This window comes from Pelophylax lessonae, assembly GCF_965119305.1.
Source record: "Pelophylax lessonae genome assembly, chromosome: 4".
In the NCBI taxonomy this organism is placed as follows: Eukaryota; Metazoa; Chordata; class Amphibia; order Anura; family Ranidae; genus Pelophylax; species Pelophylax lessonae.
Window position 1 is genome coordinate 63,445,391 of NC_138771.1, and position 17,478 is coordinate 63,462,868.

Genomic DNA, 17,478 nt, shown 5'->3' on the forward strand with positions numbered 1-17,478 from the left:
ATACCAGTGCTGCAAGGCAGAAGTGCTAACCACTAAGCCACTCCACTGCCATGATCTCAGCGCTGTTCCTCAGTTTGCTCTGCGCATTATAAACTATTCCATTACGTCCTGCTGATCTCCTGCAGCCTCTATGTAGCCACTTCACAATTATAAACAGTCCAGTGATGGCTGCCTGGCATCAGTTTCCTGATGGTGACAACACTGGACTTTGCGCTGAAAAAGCCATACTAAGCTTGTACGACAACGCAAGAGCACAATTGGGGGACAGGGACAGAGCGTTGTCACCCCATACCAGGAAATGTCTTATATGGCAGGATCACCAGGGAATATTTTAACCACTTAAGCCCCGGAGGATTTGGCTTCTCAAAGACCAGGCTCTATTTTGCGATTTGGCACTGCGTGACTTTAACGGACAATTGCGCGGACGTGCGACGCTGTACCTAAATGAAATTGACGTCCTTTTTGTCCCACAAACAGAGCTTTCTTTTGGTGGTATTTGATCACCTGTGTGATTTTTACTGTTTGCGCTATAAACAAAAAAAGAGCGTCAATTTTGAAAAAAACAACAATATTTTTTCACATTTTTTTTATATGAAATCTCCCCCCCCCCCCAAAAAAAAAATTTAAAAATCAAAATTTTTTAACATTTTAGGCCAATTTGTTTTCTGCTACATATTTTTGGTGAAAAAATCGCAATAAGCGTAATTTGATTGGTTTGCGCAAAAGTTATTGCGTTTACTAACTACGGGAAAGATTTTTGTCATTTTTATTGTTTTTTTTTTTTAACTAGTAATGGCGGCGATCTGCGATTTTTTTTGTGGGGCTGCGACATTGCGGCAGACATTTTTGACACTTTTGGGGGTACCAGTGACATTACTGCAGTAATCAGTGCTATAAATATGCTCTGTTACTGTAAAAATGACACTGGCAGGGAAGGGGTTAACTTTATTAGAGATCAAGGGGTTAAGTATGTCCCTAGGGGTGTGCTTCTAACTGTAAAGGGGCGTGGCTTTTGATGTAACCACAGAGACATACGATCCTACATAGGAGGATCATATGATCTCTACAGTTACATCAGGGAGAATGACAGACGGCTTTGTTTACATCAGCCGCCTGCCTTTCTCCCTCTCCAGCGGGAGATCGAGAATGGCCAGTGGACATCGGAGCCGCTGGTCAATCGCACTGGGATGGCAGTGAACGAGCGGGAGCGCGCCTCCGCAACGCGCTCTCGCCCCCTATTGGATCGCGGGCGAGTGATGTACCCATACGTCACTTTGCCGGGGGGGGGGGGGGGGGGCTGACCGCCGCAGTATATGTACTTGGGGCGGTCGGGAAGTGGTTAAAGAATAACTCCACTCTTGTTGAGAAGAACCCCCCCCCCCCCCTTGGGTGATCTCTGTACATTGCAGGGATTGTAGCAAACCTTGTTGTAGATTCCTTCCTTTTGTTATTCTAAAGAAATCATTGTTTGTTCCTCTGTGTCCATGTGCAAAGTGAATGTGAATGGGAGTGACTTTATAATTATCAATCAGCTGCTGCACCTGCAGGGCTTTAATGAAGAAAGTGGCAGGGTCTGCATCCCTGTAGACGTGATTTCCTATTCGGAGTATCTCACCAAAAATGTGATGCCCAAAAATCTGACTTGTATCTCAGTGCAGACTTCTGGGAAAATCAGCGAGCCAATCACACCAGCAGGAAATTGCGCTCTGTCTATATGTGTACACAGCGCCTCCAGGTGGCCATATTGCATTTTACAGAAAATTACAGCAACTGCAGATTAAAAACGGAAAGGTCATTTTTAACTGCTTGCCGACCGCCCGACGCAGATGTACTGCGGGCAGGCAGCCGCTTCCAGGCAAATCGCCGTACATGTACGGCGCTTGCTCTGGGGAGTCTAGGGGGCGAGCGTGTGCCACTGGCGGCGCGCTCCCGCCCCCGCTCGTCAGCGGAGAAGCCGATGCCGCGGGCAGGCGCCTCAGATTGCCACCTCGGATTGCCGCCTGACACCCGCGATCGCTCCCCGCTGAGAGAGAAGGACGGTCGGATGTTGTAAACACAGCTGACCGTTCTTCTCCCTGGAATGATCACAGAGCTCCTGTGATCCTTCTATATAGGATCACATGTCTCTATGATCATTTCACAAGCCACGCCCCCCCCCCCCACAGTTAGAATCACTCCCCTGGGCTCACATTTAACCCCTTGATCACCAACAAGGTTAACCCCTTCCCTGTCAAAGTCATTATTACAGTAACAGTGCATATTTTTAGCACTGATTACTGCAGTAATGTCACTGGTCCCCCCAAAAGTGTCAAAAATGTCAGTCAGGGGTCCGATCTGTCCGCCACAATGTCGCAGTCCCGCTAAAAAAAAAAAAAAAATATCGTAGATCACCGCCATTACTAGTAAAAAAAAAAAAAAAACACCACAACAACAAAAATGACATAAATCTTACCCTTAGTTAGTAAACGCAATAAATTTTGCGCAAACCAATCAAAATATGCTTATTTCATTTTTTTTACTAAAAATATGTAGCAGAAAAATTGGCCTAAAATGTTAAAAAAATTTACATTTTTTAAATTTTTTTTGGAATGTTATATAGCAGAATGTGAAAAAAATATTTTTTTCAAAATTGTCACTCTTTTTGTTTTATTAGTGTAAAAAATAAAAATCGTACAGGTGGTCAAATACCACCAAAAGAAAGCTCTGTTTGTGGGGGAAAAAAGGACGTCAATTTAGTTTGGGTACAGTGTCGCACGACCGCGCAATTGTCCGTTGAAGTAACGCAGTGCCGAATTGCAAAATAGGGCCTGGTCATTAAGGGGGTAAAATCTTCCGGGGCGGAAGTGGTTAAGAACATACAATTACAATATAACTACTGTCACAATTCTATATATTATTTTTTTTTACTAAATTTTTTCCCCACGAAACTGGGAGTTGCCCTTTAATGATCGCTGCAAGTAAAAGGATTGGAAATGACATTGATTGATTGATTCTGCGTGTAGTCGGTGTGACATACCTGAAGATGAGCGATGGGCCCACGGTGCATCTGGGTGAGGGCGGAGTCATCTAGGCTGCCGAGGCGTTCAATTGGCTCCTTGCCCCAGGGGAAGTCGTACTGTATGAGGGTCATTTTCCTTCCGTCTTCGTCAGGGTGGTCACCGCTGCTGAATCTGGACGGCAACTGAGCAAACTGGACACAGAGGGGGGGAGGGGTGAGAAAATAGCACCGTACAGTCAGGTCCAGGCATGCTTTCTCAGCATTTGGTCATATGTAAAAATACATTTTATAATATATATATATATATATATATACATACATACACTGCTCAAAAAATATTAAAGCAACACTTTGAAAACACCTCAGATCTCAATGGGGAAAAATATCATGATGGATATCTACACTGGTATGGACTGGGTAATATGTTAGGATCTATACTGGTATAGACTGGGTAATGTGTTAGGATCTATACTGGTATAGACTGGGTAATGTGTTAGGATCTATACTGGTATAGACTGGGTAATGTGTTAGGATCTATACTGGTATAGACTGGGTAATGTATGAGGATCTATACTGGTATGGACTGGGTAATGTATGAGGATCTATACTGGTATGGACTGGGTAATGTGTTGATCTATACTGGTATGGACTGGCTAATGTTTTAGGATCTATACTGGTATGGACTGGGTTATTGCGTTAGGATCTATACTGGAATGGACTGGCTAATGCATTAGGATCTATACTGGTATGGACTGGCTAATGTTTTAGGATCTATACTGGTATGGACTGGGTAATGTGTTAGGATCTATACTGGTATGGACAGGGTAATGTGTTAGGATCTATACTGGTGTGGACTGGGTAATATGTTAGGATCTATACTGGTATGGACTGGGTAATGTGTTAGGATCTATACTGGTATGGACTGGGTAATGTGTTATGATCTATACTGGTATGGACTGGGTAATGTGTTAGGATCTATACTGGTATGGACTGGGTAATGTGTTAGGAAGGAAAGGATGCCACATCGTCTGATGGAAATGAAAATTATCACCCTACAGAGGGCCGAATTCAAAGACACCCCGAAAATCAAAGTGAAAAAACAATGCAGCAGGGGAGTCCATTTTGCTGAAATTTCATTGCAGGACCTCAGAATGGTCCTCAGTCGTTTGTATGGCCCCCACGTGCTTGTATGCATGCCTGACAACATCAGGGGATTCTCCTAATGAGACGGCGGATGATGTCCTGGGGTATTTTCTCCCAGATCTGGACCAGGGCATCACTGAGCTCCTGAACAGACTGAGGTGCAATCTGGCGGCGTCGGATGGATCAAAACATAATGTCCCAGAGGTGTTCTATTGGATTAAGATCAGGCGAGCGTGGGGGCCATTCAATGGCATCAATTCCTTCATCCTCCAGGAACTGGCTATATACTCTCGCCACATGTCCTGCATTGGCATTGTCTTGCACCTGGAGGAACCCAGGACCCACTGCACCAGCATAGGGTCTGACAATGGGTCCAAGAATTTCATCCCGATACCTAATGGCAGTCAGGGTGCCATTGTCTAGCCTGTAGAGGTCTGTGTGTCCCTCCATGGATACGCCTCCCCCAGACCATCACTGACCCACCACCCAACCGGTCATGCTGAACAATGTTACAGGCAGCATAATGTTCTCCACATCTGTCAGGAAAGAAAGACGCCTCTAAGTGCAGTATTAAAAGGATTTATTATTTGGTGCAAGGGATTAAAAAAAAAAAACACTTACAAGATGGCAGAGATAACAGACATGTATTAATTTTCCTCTTCTGGTTTGCTTTGTCCTCTGTCTGCTGGGTGAGGGAGGATGAGAGAGTTGTCCTGCAGCTGTCTGGATTCCCTGGTGACGTGGAGGAACGAGGAAGCGGAGAGGCAGATGGCGACCCAGGTTCCAGAACCAAGCTGGAACGCACACGGCTGATATGCCCAACGCCATAACGTGTTTCAGAGCATGTGCGGCTCCTTCGTCAGACCTAAGCCCATGTTTGTTCAGCAGGCACAGAGTCAGAGCCTTGTGTTCAAACTCTCTCCGTTGAGAGCCAACTGACGACCTCCCGGCCCTTTCAACTTCCTCTGTCCAATCAACGCCTCACAAGACCATCAGGATAGGATAGTATTGTGAGGAGTTGATTGGACAGAGGTAGCCAAAAGGGTCGGGAGGCCATCGATTGGCTTTCGGAGAGTTTGAACACAAGGCTCTGAGCCTGCTGAACAAACATGGGCTTAGGTCTGACGAAGGAGTCACACATGCTCTGAAACGCGTTACCGCCCAAAGCTTTCCCCTGCCGCCATACAGGCCACGAGCGTTGCAGCTTGGTTCTGGAACCCGGGCCACCATCTGCCTCTCCGCTTCCTCGTTCCTCCACGTCACCAGGGAATCCAGACCGCTGCAGGACGGCTCTCTCATACTCCCTCACCCGGCAGAGGACACAGCAAACCAAGAGAGGACAATTAATACATGCCTGTTATCTCTGCCATCTTGTAAATGTAGCACCACCCCCGCAGGAGCTGCTGATTAGATTATTGGGTCTACGTCCTGCCTAACAACCCACAGAATTGGCTCGAACCCTCCCTAGGCACAACTGACCCAGAATAGGACTGGAATACCAAATGGCTACACAGATTGGAATATAACACTTCAATAAATAATAATGACCTGTTACCTCTCTCCAGCTGCAGTCCTTCTGGGTAATACAAGGTGACCACACACAAGCTTGCTTTTAAACAGGAAAGTTATTTACTGTGAATCAAATAAACAGTTTCGATACAGTAAAATATGACTTTGTAAAAGGATATACTAATTAATTAATCAAAGATAAGATAAATACTGTGATATCACTCCTCAAGGGCACATTAATTGTTTCAGGAAATGTCTCAGAGCCTATAGGACCGCCATCTTAATCACTATTATACTTTTGGAGATAAGGCTCAGCATTCAGTTAGACACAGTATCAGAATGTCAGACCTATCTGAGTCCGCTGTTTCTTCTCTATATCTTCGCTAGCAACGTTGGTGCACTCGCAATTTGTAATCCACATTGAGGATGGGTGATCAATAGAGAGAATGGCAGCAAACAGTTAGTAATCACCGCGGGGTGTCTGTGCAGGATTGCCGGTAAAACTTCTGTGAGAGATGTACTGGGCCACCTGGTATATTGCCTTCTACTACTCTAAGGCTAATCCTGACTAAAGTTACTTCTTTGATAGATAGAGTCAGTTTTTGGGCAGGTGCCCTCTCACCAACAGGACTGTCTCCCAGGAAGCCTCCGCTGCTGTCTCAGTCTCCGGCCTCTGTCACCAGCCGCGCTAGGTATTTGGGGTGGATGAGTCTGGTCTCTGTAGAACATCGATGGGACCTCCAGGAGGGATCCTCTACTGGAGATGAAACACTGCAACTTAGTCACTTAAGGCCCAGGAGTTTCGGCCTAGCATACAGCATCAGCCCACAGCACTGGCATCCTGCTTGTCTCACTGTGTCTTTCCCAAGAGAGTGAGCCTGGCTCCTCCCTTCCTTTATAAAGCTTCCCCCAGAAGGCTGTGCGGTGCAGCAGTGCACCCTGGTATTCTCAAAGCACTATGGGCGATGAAGACTGCTCAACTTCCTGAAAGGAAAATAACATCAAAAGACATTCCATAGCCGCTGCAATGTGTCCTTTTGGCCACTAGATGGAGCCGAGTTCCTCTCAAATGTCAAGCAGCAGTCTTTTAGAACTTGTATAATGGAAGACCCCGCTACACACTCCCCCCACTTGAGAAACTTTGGTCCCCAAAGAGGACAACAGCATGTACTCCAGTGCATATGTTGGCAGTACACAAAAAAAAACATTAACATATGCATAACAGGGAATCATCTTCCTTTTCATAAGCAGAGTTCAAACTTAACAACTGCATATTACAACACAGGTTCGACATAGGAACCTCCCACCAATTGTCAGGGGAGGGAAGGTAATTCTGTTCACAGACCCCTGACACTTGAGTGGCTTGTACAGATGTGCCTGGGGGTGAGCTAGGGTTGTCCTCCACCAAATCTGCGGTGGAAGAACTAGGCTGATCAAGAGTTCGTTTGGAAGTAAAGATAGCCTCTTCTGAGCATTCACCCAATTGGTCATAGGTCAGTCTTTTGGGCGGGTGAATGACTCTTCTTTCCCTCTGTTCTTTGGGATGCACGATCTCAGAGGTACTAGGACCAGCCACTTCTGGGGATTCTTCAATGTCCTCCTCCTCATGTTCCAACACACAGGAATCTGATGCTTCAAGAGCGGTCAGTTCTTCTTCAGAGGAAGGTGCAACCTCCTCCTCAGGATCTTCATCATCAACTACTTCTTCTGGAAGCATGTGGAAAGGTATGAATTCGGGGGCTTCCGCCCGAAGGGTTCCTCTGTCAGCCAATTCGGATGAAGACAGGGAGGCAGGTGTGGGTTCTGGTAACTGAGACGACCACATCCAGTCAGGTACCTCCTCTTCATCTTCCAGATCTTCAGATGGAGAATTTCCCTCCCTCACATCTGGGAGTGTCGACTGAGATCTGGTGACTGGTCTGGACAGGCGAGAGGTCGAAGGGGTCTCTGGCGAATCTACGACAGGAGGCATGCGAACTGCTTCAGAGAGAGGCAGTAAATGGTTCCTATGCCAAGTCTTCAATGGACCCACACTTCCTTCAGGCCGAATTTGATACACAGGGAGGTTTGGTAGTTGCTTGCAGATAACATAAGGTTGGGACTTCCAGCGGTCTGCCAACTTGTGTTTTCCCGGGACACCCAAGTTCCTCAACAATACCCTGTCCCCTGGTTGCAAGTCTTGGATCCGAACTTTTAAGTCGAAATTCCTTTTATTCCTCAGTCCACGTTGATCAGATGTGGCCTGAGCTTTATCATAGGCCGATTTCAGACTCTTCCGCAGTCGGTCCACATATCCCTTGTGCGATGCTGAAGAGGTGTGATCGGGCGAGATGCCAAAGGCCAAATCCACTGGCAATCGAGCCTCTCGTCCAAACATTAGACGATAAGGGGAATATCCAGTAGCATCACTGACAGTACTGTTGTAGGCATGCACAATGGCAGCTACATGTTTGCCCCAATGCTGTTTCTTCTCTGAGCTTAAAGTCCCCAACATGTCCAAAAGAGTCCTGTTAAATCTTTCCGGCTGGGCATCCCCTTGTGGATGGTAGGGAGTAGTTCTAGTCTTTTGGATGCCTAACAGATCTAACAGTCTCTTGATCAGTCTGCTTTCAAAGTCTCTTCCCTGATCTGAATGGAGGCGTTGTGGTAACCCATAGTGTACAAAGAACTTTTCTACAAGAACTTTGGCTACTGTAGAGGCCTTCTGATCCCTTGTTGGGAATGCTTGGGCGTATCTGGTAAAATGGTCTGTTACCACAAGGACATTCCCTTGGCCACTCAGATCAGGCTCTAGGCAAAGGAAATCAATGCACACCAGTTCCATGGGTCCCTGGCTTTGCAGATGGCCCATTGGGGCTGCTTGACGTGGCAGAGTCTTCCTTTGTATACATCGGACACAAGAATGACAGTATCCTTCAACTTCGGCCCTCATACAGGGCCAGTAGAACCTGTCTCTGACAAGCTGAAAAGTTCTTTCAGGTCCCAGATGGCCATGATTATCATGAAGAGCAGCCAGAACTCTCTCCCTGTATTTAGCTGGTAAGAACAGTTGCCACTTCTCCTCCAGATCTTCAGATGGGCCTCTTCGGTAGGCCACCCCTTCTCGGATCTGTAACCGGGTCCACTCTCTATGCAACAGACGGGCCCCCTGAGGAGAGTCGGTGAGAAGCAACTCAGGGCGCTGGATCTCCAAGGCTTCCAAAAGAAGTTTTCCCAGAGGGTCTTCCAGCTGCTCCTTCCTCAAGTCCCTTTTGGACAGCCGGGGTAAATCTTCCCCTTCAACCTGGGTCACCCTGCAATAGTATTTGGGTACTCCGACAGCCGAAACCCCAATCTCTTCGGCTCTTGATCCTCCTCTGGATCGAAGTTCAGTTCCCTGATATAGGGCACGCACCCCTTCTGGAGCCAAATGGGTCCATTCTTCATCAGGTTCGTGTGGTGCATGCAACCTTCTGGATAGGGCATCTGCATCCCTGTTCCCGATTCCTGGCCGATACTTCAGGCTGAAGTTGAAGCTAGAGAGGGCAGCCAACCATCTGTGTCCTGTTGCATCCAGCTTAGCTGTAGTCAACAGATAGGTAAGGGGATTATTATCCGTCTTGACAATGAATTCAGCTCCGTACAGGTAATCTTTCAGTTTGTCGACCACTGCCCACTTTAAGGCCAGGAACTCAAGTTTGTGGGTAGGATAATTCCTTTCAGCAGGTAGTAGACTCCTGCTCACGTAGGCTACGGGTCGCAGGTGGCCCCCATGTTCCTGGTAGAGTACCCCACCCAGCCCATCTCGGCTGGCATCGACATGTAGTTCATATGGTTTCGTGGGGTCTGCGTAGGCCAACACAGGGGCAGTGGTTAGATTCTTTTTCAACTGAATGAAAGCCCCTTCACATTCTGGGGTCCACTGATCCTGGATGGACTCCTTGGCCTTCCGGGGTCCCATGGTGGACTTCATTGGCTTGACCAGTTCAGGAACGTCATCTTCTTCGTTCTTTAGTAACTCATTGAGGGGTCGGGCAATCTTGGCGAACCCCTCTACAAACCTCCTGTAATAGGAGCAAAAACCCAGGAACGACCGAAGTTCGGTCACATTTGTAGGTCTCGGCCAGGAGGCGACAGCATCCAGCTTGTCCGGGTCGGTGGCCACCCCTTCTTCAGACACGATGTGGCCCAGGTAATGGACCGAGGACTGATAGAATTGGCACTTCTCAGGAGAAAGTTTCAGGCCTTCTTCATGTAGCCTCTTCAGGACCTTTTCCAACCTCTCCTCGTGTTCTTCCAAAGTTCTGCCAAACACGATAACATCATCCAAGTATACCAGTACCTCTATCAAATTCATATCTCCAACGGTCCTTTCCATCAGCCTTTGGAAGGTAGCAGGGGCCCCTGACAATCCCTGAGGCATGCGATTGAACTCAAAGAACCCCACAGGGGTGATGAAGGCTGTCTTCTCCCGATCTTCAGGGTGCATGGGGATCTGATAATACCCACTCTTTAAGTCCATCACACTGAACCACTTCGCCCCTGACAGGCTCTGTAGGGCGTCTTCGATTCGAGGAGTGGTATACTGGTCTGGGATGGTTCTTCTGTTCAGTGTTCGGTAGTCGATACAAAGCCTCAGAGATCCGTTTTTCTTCCGGACTACCACTATCGGAGAAGCATATGGGCTCCTGGATTCTCGAATAACCCCAGTCTTCTTGAGTTCCGCCAGCTGCTGACGTAGATCTTCTAAGTCACCTAAGGGAACTCGCCGGACTCTTTCTCGGAAAGGTTTGTCCTCACTCAGGCGGATCTTATGAGTGGCACTCCTGGCGCATCCCACGTCGAACTCAGCCCTAGAAAATATTCCTCGCCATCCAGCAAGTTGTGCCTTGGCCCTCTTCACCCATTCTGGTGGGAGGGCAGCGTTTCCAGAGCAGAGCTCTTCTATAACATCTTCACCCCTTCCTTCCTCTTTAAGATCAGATGGGACAACTGGGGTAGCCGGGTTAACTTGGCCCAACAGCACTCTGGCCGGTACCTTCACCGGTGTAGTAGAGGTGTTTCTGACACTCACTAAAACCCTTCCATGGTTTTTCTGTAACACCTTCAAAGGGATCACTTCAGGGATTACTTCTATCCCTCTCTCCTCTTCCTGTGGACCTGATTCAAAGATGATAAAAGGGCCCGGCTGTTTCCATGTGAGTTTAACGGAAGCTTTCAGACAAGCCACCTCTCCTGGCTGCAAGACCTTTTCCGTTCTGTCCAACTTCCAGAGTCTTCCAACTCCTTCTGCAGGAGTCTCTTGCTCCAATACTAATCGTTGATAGGCCTGCCGTAGCATGGGGTGAATCCTTGGCGCTGGAGCATCCTGTCCCTGGACCAGTTGTGTCAGGAGGCGCCTTACTAGGTCAGTGTTGGTCCCTACGATGAGAGAGATTTTGTTGGCCCCTGGCGGACGAGGACAGACCACCGCTAGGGTGTCGAAGGTTTCAGCTTCACCAGCCACTGATGGGTCAAAGGTCAACTTGATTGGCAGATACCCGTCATAGGGAAAACTTTGAGTCCCGATACCCCATATCTCCAGATCTTCCAACTTCTGCAGAGGTAGATGGGTAAGGTGTTTATCATAGAAGTCTCTATACAGAAGAGTCACTTGGGCCCCAGTGTCAAGGAGGGCTCTTGTGTAAATTCCTTCTACCTGGACAGAGACTACAGGGGAAGGCCCGACCAAGTTAGTTGGGAATTCTCTTGAAGTGGCCTTGTTGTCTGATTCAGTTCTCTGCACCCAGGCTCTTTTCTTTTTTTTTCTTCTGGACTTCAGTCCCCTCTGGGCCCGGTGTGCATTGATTTTCCTTCTCTCAGTAGCCTGGAGTATAGAACTAGGGGCGTTGTACCTGGATCTGACTCCCTGACTCAGATTCCCTGAATCATTGAGTCTCTTGGATTCCCTTGAAACTGGCGGGCACCCGGTCGACTCCTTCACGGGTGCCCTCTGAAGTTTTTCCGCTGGCTTGCGAGGTTCTGAGGCGACATTTCCTGGGCTGGGACATACTCCTCTAACATGTCCTACTCCCCCACAGTTGAAAAAAGTTAGCGATCTCCTAGGTCTCGGTTCCGGGTCTACTCTAAGGTTAGAAGGTTTATCCGGCTTCTCTGACACGTTCCCATCAGGTAGAGTAGATGCCTGACTAGTCAGGATGGACACCATTTCTATCAACTGGGACACCTGGGTCTTTAGGAGTTCAACTTGCGAGTCACTTTCTTTTGCACTTATCACTCTGACACGAGCAGTTGAGTCAAACTGCCGACTCTTCCTTTTGTTGTCTAACATGACCTCTTCTTCTCTGACCATTCGGATCAGGTCAGGGTATTCCAGAATGCCACCATCTTGGCGAGTTCGCAACAGTATGGCAATGGGATCTAAGGGTTGAGCCCCTCTCAGCACCTGCCGTGCACGAGTCTCATCTACCTTCCGGGGGTCTATCCCTTTCTTTATCAAGATCTGGTGGATGATCTTATCTAGGCGTCTAATAAATTCGGACAACTTCTCTTCCTCTTCTTGGTAACAGTGGTCTAACTGGTAAAGAAGTTCAGCCACGTTCTCCGTCCGACCAAATACATCTTGTAGAATGTCTAGATAATCCTGTGCAGTACAGTTCTTTTTGCTTAGCTTGAGATTACGTACGGCCTCTAGTGCAGGTCCCTTTAAACTTTCTGTGATTCTCTGTTTCTTGTGCTGTTCTGGTACCTCCCACTCTTCCAAAGCCTGAGTGGCGGTATCTAACCACTCTTCAAACCCATCTTCTGTCGAAGGCACAGGCTGTTTCCCAGAGAATGTCCTGAGCTTCCTATATTCAGTCATCAGATAGTTTGGGGAGTCCTTACTACATTTTGCTACGATTTCCCCGAGAACAGCACACAGTTCTGAGCTAAAGGTAGACAAAGGTGGTGACTCTGGACTCCCTTCTTGGACACCTTTTTCTTTGCTGGATCCCCCAGGAGTGGTGGATGAGGGACCTTCAGTAAGGACTTCTGGATGTATTAAGAAAAGTTCTGTTTGGTCAGTAGTCTTTACACTGGTTCCCTTAAAGTAATCAGGGACCCCCTTCCTCCACTCACACAATGCATACGTGTGTGGAACGGTGGTGTCTGTCTTTATGTCAGTCACCCAGAATTTCCTGTCTGTGGACAGTGCCCTTAAAACTGGGAGGAGTTTTTCCTCAGTCCAGACCTCTCCCTTGATTTCAACCACCAGGCCATTTTCCACTACGACATTCTCTTCCCTGCACCACTCGGCTGCAGCGGTAGGATCCATTTCTGCGTTGAGGGGGATTCTGTGGCTGAGAGGGTTGTGTTGCAGGACTGTAGATCATCCCGGACGAGCCCCCACGTGTAGCACCACCCCCGCAGGAGCTGCTGATTAGATTATTGGGTCTACGTCCTGCCTAACAACCCACAGAATTGGCTCGAACCCTCCCTAGGCACAACTGACCCAGAATAGGACTGGAATACCAAATGGCTACACAGATTGGAATATAACACTTCAATAAATAATAATGACCTGTTACCTCTCTCCAGCTGCAGTCCTTCTGGGTAATACAAGGTGACCACACACAAGCTTGCTTTTAAACAGGAAAGTTATTTACTGTGAATCAAATAAACAGTTTCGATACAGTAAAATATGACTTTGTAAAAGGATATACTAATTAATTAATCAAAGATAAGATAAATACTGTGATATCACTCCTCAAGGGCACATTAATTGTTTCAGGAAATGTCTCAGAGCCTATAGGACCGCCATCTTAATCACTATTATACTTTTGGAGATAAGGCTCAGCATTCAGTTAGACACAGTATCAGAATGTCAGACCTATCTGAGTCCGCTGTTTCTTCTCTATATCTTCGCTAGCAACGTTGGTGCACTCGCAATTTGTAATCCACATTGAGGATGGGTGATCAATAGAGAGAATGGCAGCAAACAGTTAGTAATCACCGCGGGGTGTCTGTGCAGGATTGCCGGTAAAACTTCTGTGAGAGATGTACTGGGCCACCTGGTATATTGCCTTCTACTACTCTAAGGCTAATCCTGACTAAAGTTACTTCTTTGATAGATAGAGTCAGTTTTTGGGCAGGTGCCCTCTCACCAACAGGACTGTCTCCCAGGAAGCCTCCGCTGCTGTCTCAGTCTCCGGCCTCTGTCACCAGCCGCGCTAGGTATTTGGGGTGGATGAGTCTGGTCTCTGTAGAACATCGATGGGACCTCCAGGAGGGATCCTCTACTGGAGATGAAACACTGCAACTTAGTCACTTAAGGCCCAGGAGTTTCGGCCTAGCATACAGCATCAGCCCACAGCACTGGCATCCTGCTTGTCTCACTGTGTCTTTCCCAAGAGAGTGAGCCTGGCTCCTCCCTTCCTTTATAAAGCTTCCCCCAGAAGGCTGTGCGGTGCAGCAGTGCACCCTGGTATTCTCAAAGCACTATGGGCGATGAAGACTGCTCAACTTCCTGAAAGGAAAATAACATCAAAAGACATTCCATAGCCGCTGCAATGTGTCCTTTTGGCCACTAGATGGAGCCGAGTTCCTCTCAAATGTCAAGCAGCAGTCTTTTAGAACTTGTATAATGGAAGACCCCGCTACACAAATGTTTTTAACCACTTAAGCCCCGGAAGATTTTACCCCCATTCCGACCAGGGGGTATTTTACGACTCGGCACTGCGTGACTTTAACTGACAATTGTGCGGTCATGCAATGTGGTACCCAAACGAAATTTACGTCCTTTTTTTCCCACAAACAGAGCTTTCTTTTGGTGGTATTTGATCACCTCTGCGCTTTTTATTTTTTGCGATATTAATAAAAAAAGAGCGAAAATTTTGCAAAAAAATGACATTTTCAACTTTGTCTTTTAAAAAATATCCAATATACTCAATTTATGTATTTTTTTTTGGCCAAAATATATTTAGCTACATGTCTTTGACAAAAAAAAATTCAATGAGCGTATTTTTATTGGTTTGCGCAAAAGTTATAGCGTCTACAAACTATGGAGTAAATACAGAAATTTACGCAGCTTTAATTTTTGACTGCCTATCTCATTTCATGAAGTGCTAAAATGGCAGGGCAGTACAAAACCCCCCCAAACTACCACTTTTTGGAAAGTAGACATCCTAAGGAATGTTCTGAGAGGCATGTTGAGCTCATTGAATATTTCATTTTTTTGTCACAGGTGTTTGAAAAATGACTAAAAATTTTTTTTTTTTTTTTTTTTACACAAAGTTGTCATTGAAATGATATATTGCTCACACATGTCATGGGTATATGTGTAATTACACCCCAAAATATATTCTGCTGCTTCTCCTGAGTACAGGGATACCACATATGTGGGACTTTTTGGGAGCCTAGCTGTGTACGGGACCACAAAAACAAATCCCCACCATCAGAATTTCAAAGGGCGTACATTTTTCATTGCATTTTCTCACTACCTCTAACGGTTTAGGAGGCCCTGAAATGTCAAGATACCACAAAACCCCCCCAAATGACCCCATTTTGGAAAGTAGACACCCCAAGCTGTTTGCTAAGAGGCATGGTGAGTCCATGGAATATTTTATATTTTACCACAAGTTTTGGGAATATTACTATTTTTTTTTTTTATTTTTTTTTTTTTTTACACAACGTTGTCACTAAAAGATAAAATTCTCACACATGACATGGGTATATGTGGAATTACACCCCAAAATACATTCTGCCACTTCTCCTGAGTATGGGGATGCCCCATGTGTGAGACTTTTTGGGAGCCTAGCTGTGTACAGGACCGCGAAAACCAATCAACACTCCCAGGTTTTCTAATGGCGTAAATTGTGCATGTCACCTCTGCACTACCTGTCACAGTTTCGGAGGCCCTAAAATTCCAAGATAGCACAAACCCCCCCCCCAAATGACCCCATTTTGGAAAGTAGACACCCCAAGCTATTTGCTGAGAGGCATGGTGAGTACATGGAATATTTTATATTCTGCCACAAGTTCCGGGAAATACATATATATATATATATATATTTTTTTTTTTTCACAAAGTTGTCAGTAAATGAAATATTGCTCACACATGCCATGGGTATATGTGAAATGTCACCCCAAAATACATTCTGCTGCTTCTCCTGAGTACAGGGATACCCCATGTGTGAGACTTTTTTGCAGTCTAGCCGAGTACAGGTCCCCGAAAACCAGTCCCCGCTTTCAGGCTTTCCAAGGGCGTAAATTGTTGATTTCACTCCTGACTACCTATCACAGTTTCGGAGGCCCTAAAATTCCAAGATAGCACAAAACCCCCCCAAATGACCCCATTTTGGAAAGTAGACACCCCAAGCTATTTGCTGAGAGGCATGGTGAGTCCATGGAATATTTTATATTTTGCCACAAGTTCCGGGAAATATATATATATATATATATATATTTTTTTTTTTTTTTACACAAAGTTGTCAGTAAATGATATATTGCTCACACATGCCATGGGTATATGTGAACTGACACCCCAAAATACATTCTGCTGCTTCTCCTGAGTATAGGGATACCCCATGTGTGAGACTTTTTTGCAGTCTAGCCGAGTACAGGACCCCGAAAACCAATCATCGCCTTCAGGCTTTCCAAGGGCGTAAATTGTTGATTTCACTCCTGACTACCTATCACAGTTTTGGAGGCCATGAAATGCCAAGACAGCACAACCCCCCCCCCCAAATGACCCCTTTTCGGAAAGTAGACACCCTGAGCTATTTGCAGAGAGGCATGTTGAGTGTTTTGCAGATCTCACTTTTTGTCACAAAGTTTTGGAAATTGAAAAAAGAGGAAAAAAAATGCATTTTCCTGTTTTTTCTTCATTTTCCAAAAAAAAATTAGAGCTGCAAAATACTCACCATGCCTCTCAGCAAATAGATTGGAGTGTCTACTTTGCAAAATGGGGTCATTTGGGGGGGGTTTGTGCAATCTTGGCTTTTTATGGACTTCAAAACTGTGATAGGTAGTAAGGAGTGAGATCAACAATTTACGCCCTTAGAAAGCCTAAAGGTGCGCATTGGTTTTCAGGGTCCTGTACGCGGCTAGACTGGCAAAAAGTCTCACACATGGGGTATCATTGTACTCAGGAGAAGCAGCAGAATGTATTTTGGGGTGTCATTTCACATATACCCATGGCCTGTGTGAGCAATATATCATTTACTGACAACTTTGTGTAAAAAAATAAAAAAAAATAAAAAAAATTTTTTTCCTCGAAACTTGTGGCAAAATATAAACTATTCCATGGACTCACCATACTTCTCAGCCAGTAGCTTGGAGTGTCTACTTTGCAAAATGGGGTCATTTGGGGGGGTTTTGTGCCATCTTGAAATTTCAGGGCCTCTGAAACTGTGATAGGTAGTCAGGGGTAAAATCAGCAATTTACGCCATTAGAAAACCTGAAGATGTGGATTGGTTTTCGGGGGCGCGTACACAGCTAGGCTCCCAAAAAGTCTCACACATGTGGTATCCCTGTACTCAGGAGAAGCAAAAGAATGTATTTTGGGGTGTCATTTCACATATTCCCATGGCATGCATGAGCAATATATCATTTAGTGACAACTTTCTGTAAAAAAACAACAACAAAAAAAAAAATAATAATTTTCCCGAAACTTGTGGCAAAATATAAAATACTCCATGGACTCACCATGCCTCTCAGAAAAAAGCTTTGGGTGTCTACTTTTCAAAAAGGGGTCATTAGGGGGGTGTTTGAACAGTTCCGGCATTTTATACTCAATCTTATCCACACATCACCCACTCTTCTAACCACTTGAAAACCAAGCCTTTTCTGTGCCTTTTTGTTTACATGA

The 17,478-nt window shown here is 46.1% G+C and overlaps 1 pseudogene across 1 annotated transcript in view; it reads right to left on the reverse strand.

Annotated features, from left to right (window-relative positions):
* The window catches only part of LOC309552507, a 158,846-nt pseudogene that overhangs the window by 46,117 nt on the left and 95,251 nt on the right, over positions 1 to 17,478 (reverse strand). Inside the window, exon 8 of the transcript in view lies at positions 3,017 to 3,190. The product of the transcript in view is annotated as an uncharacterized misc_RNA (transcript). The remainder of the gene's footprint in view (positions 1 to 3,016; positions 3,191 to 17,478) is intronic.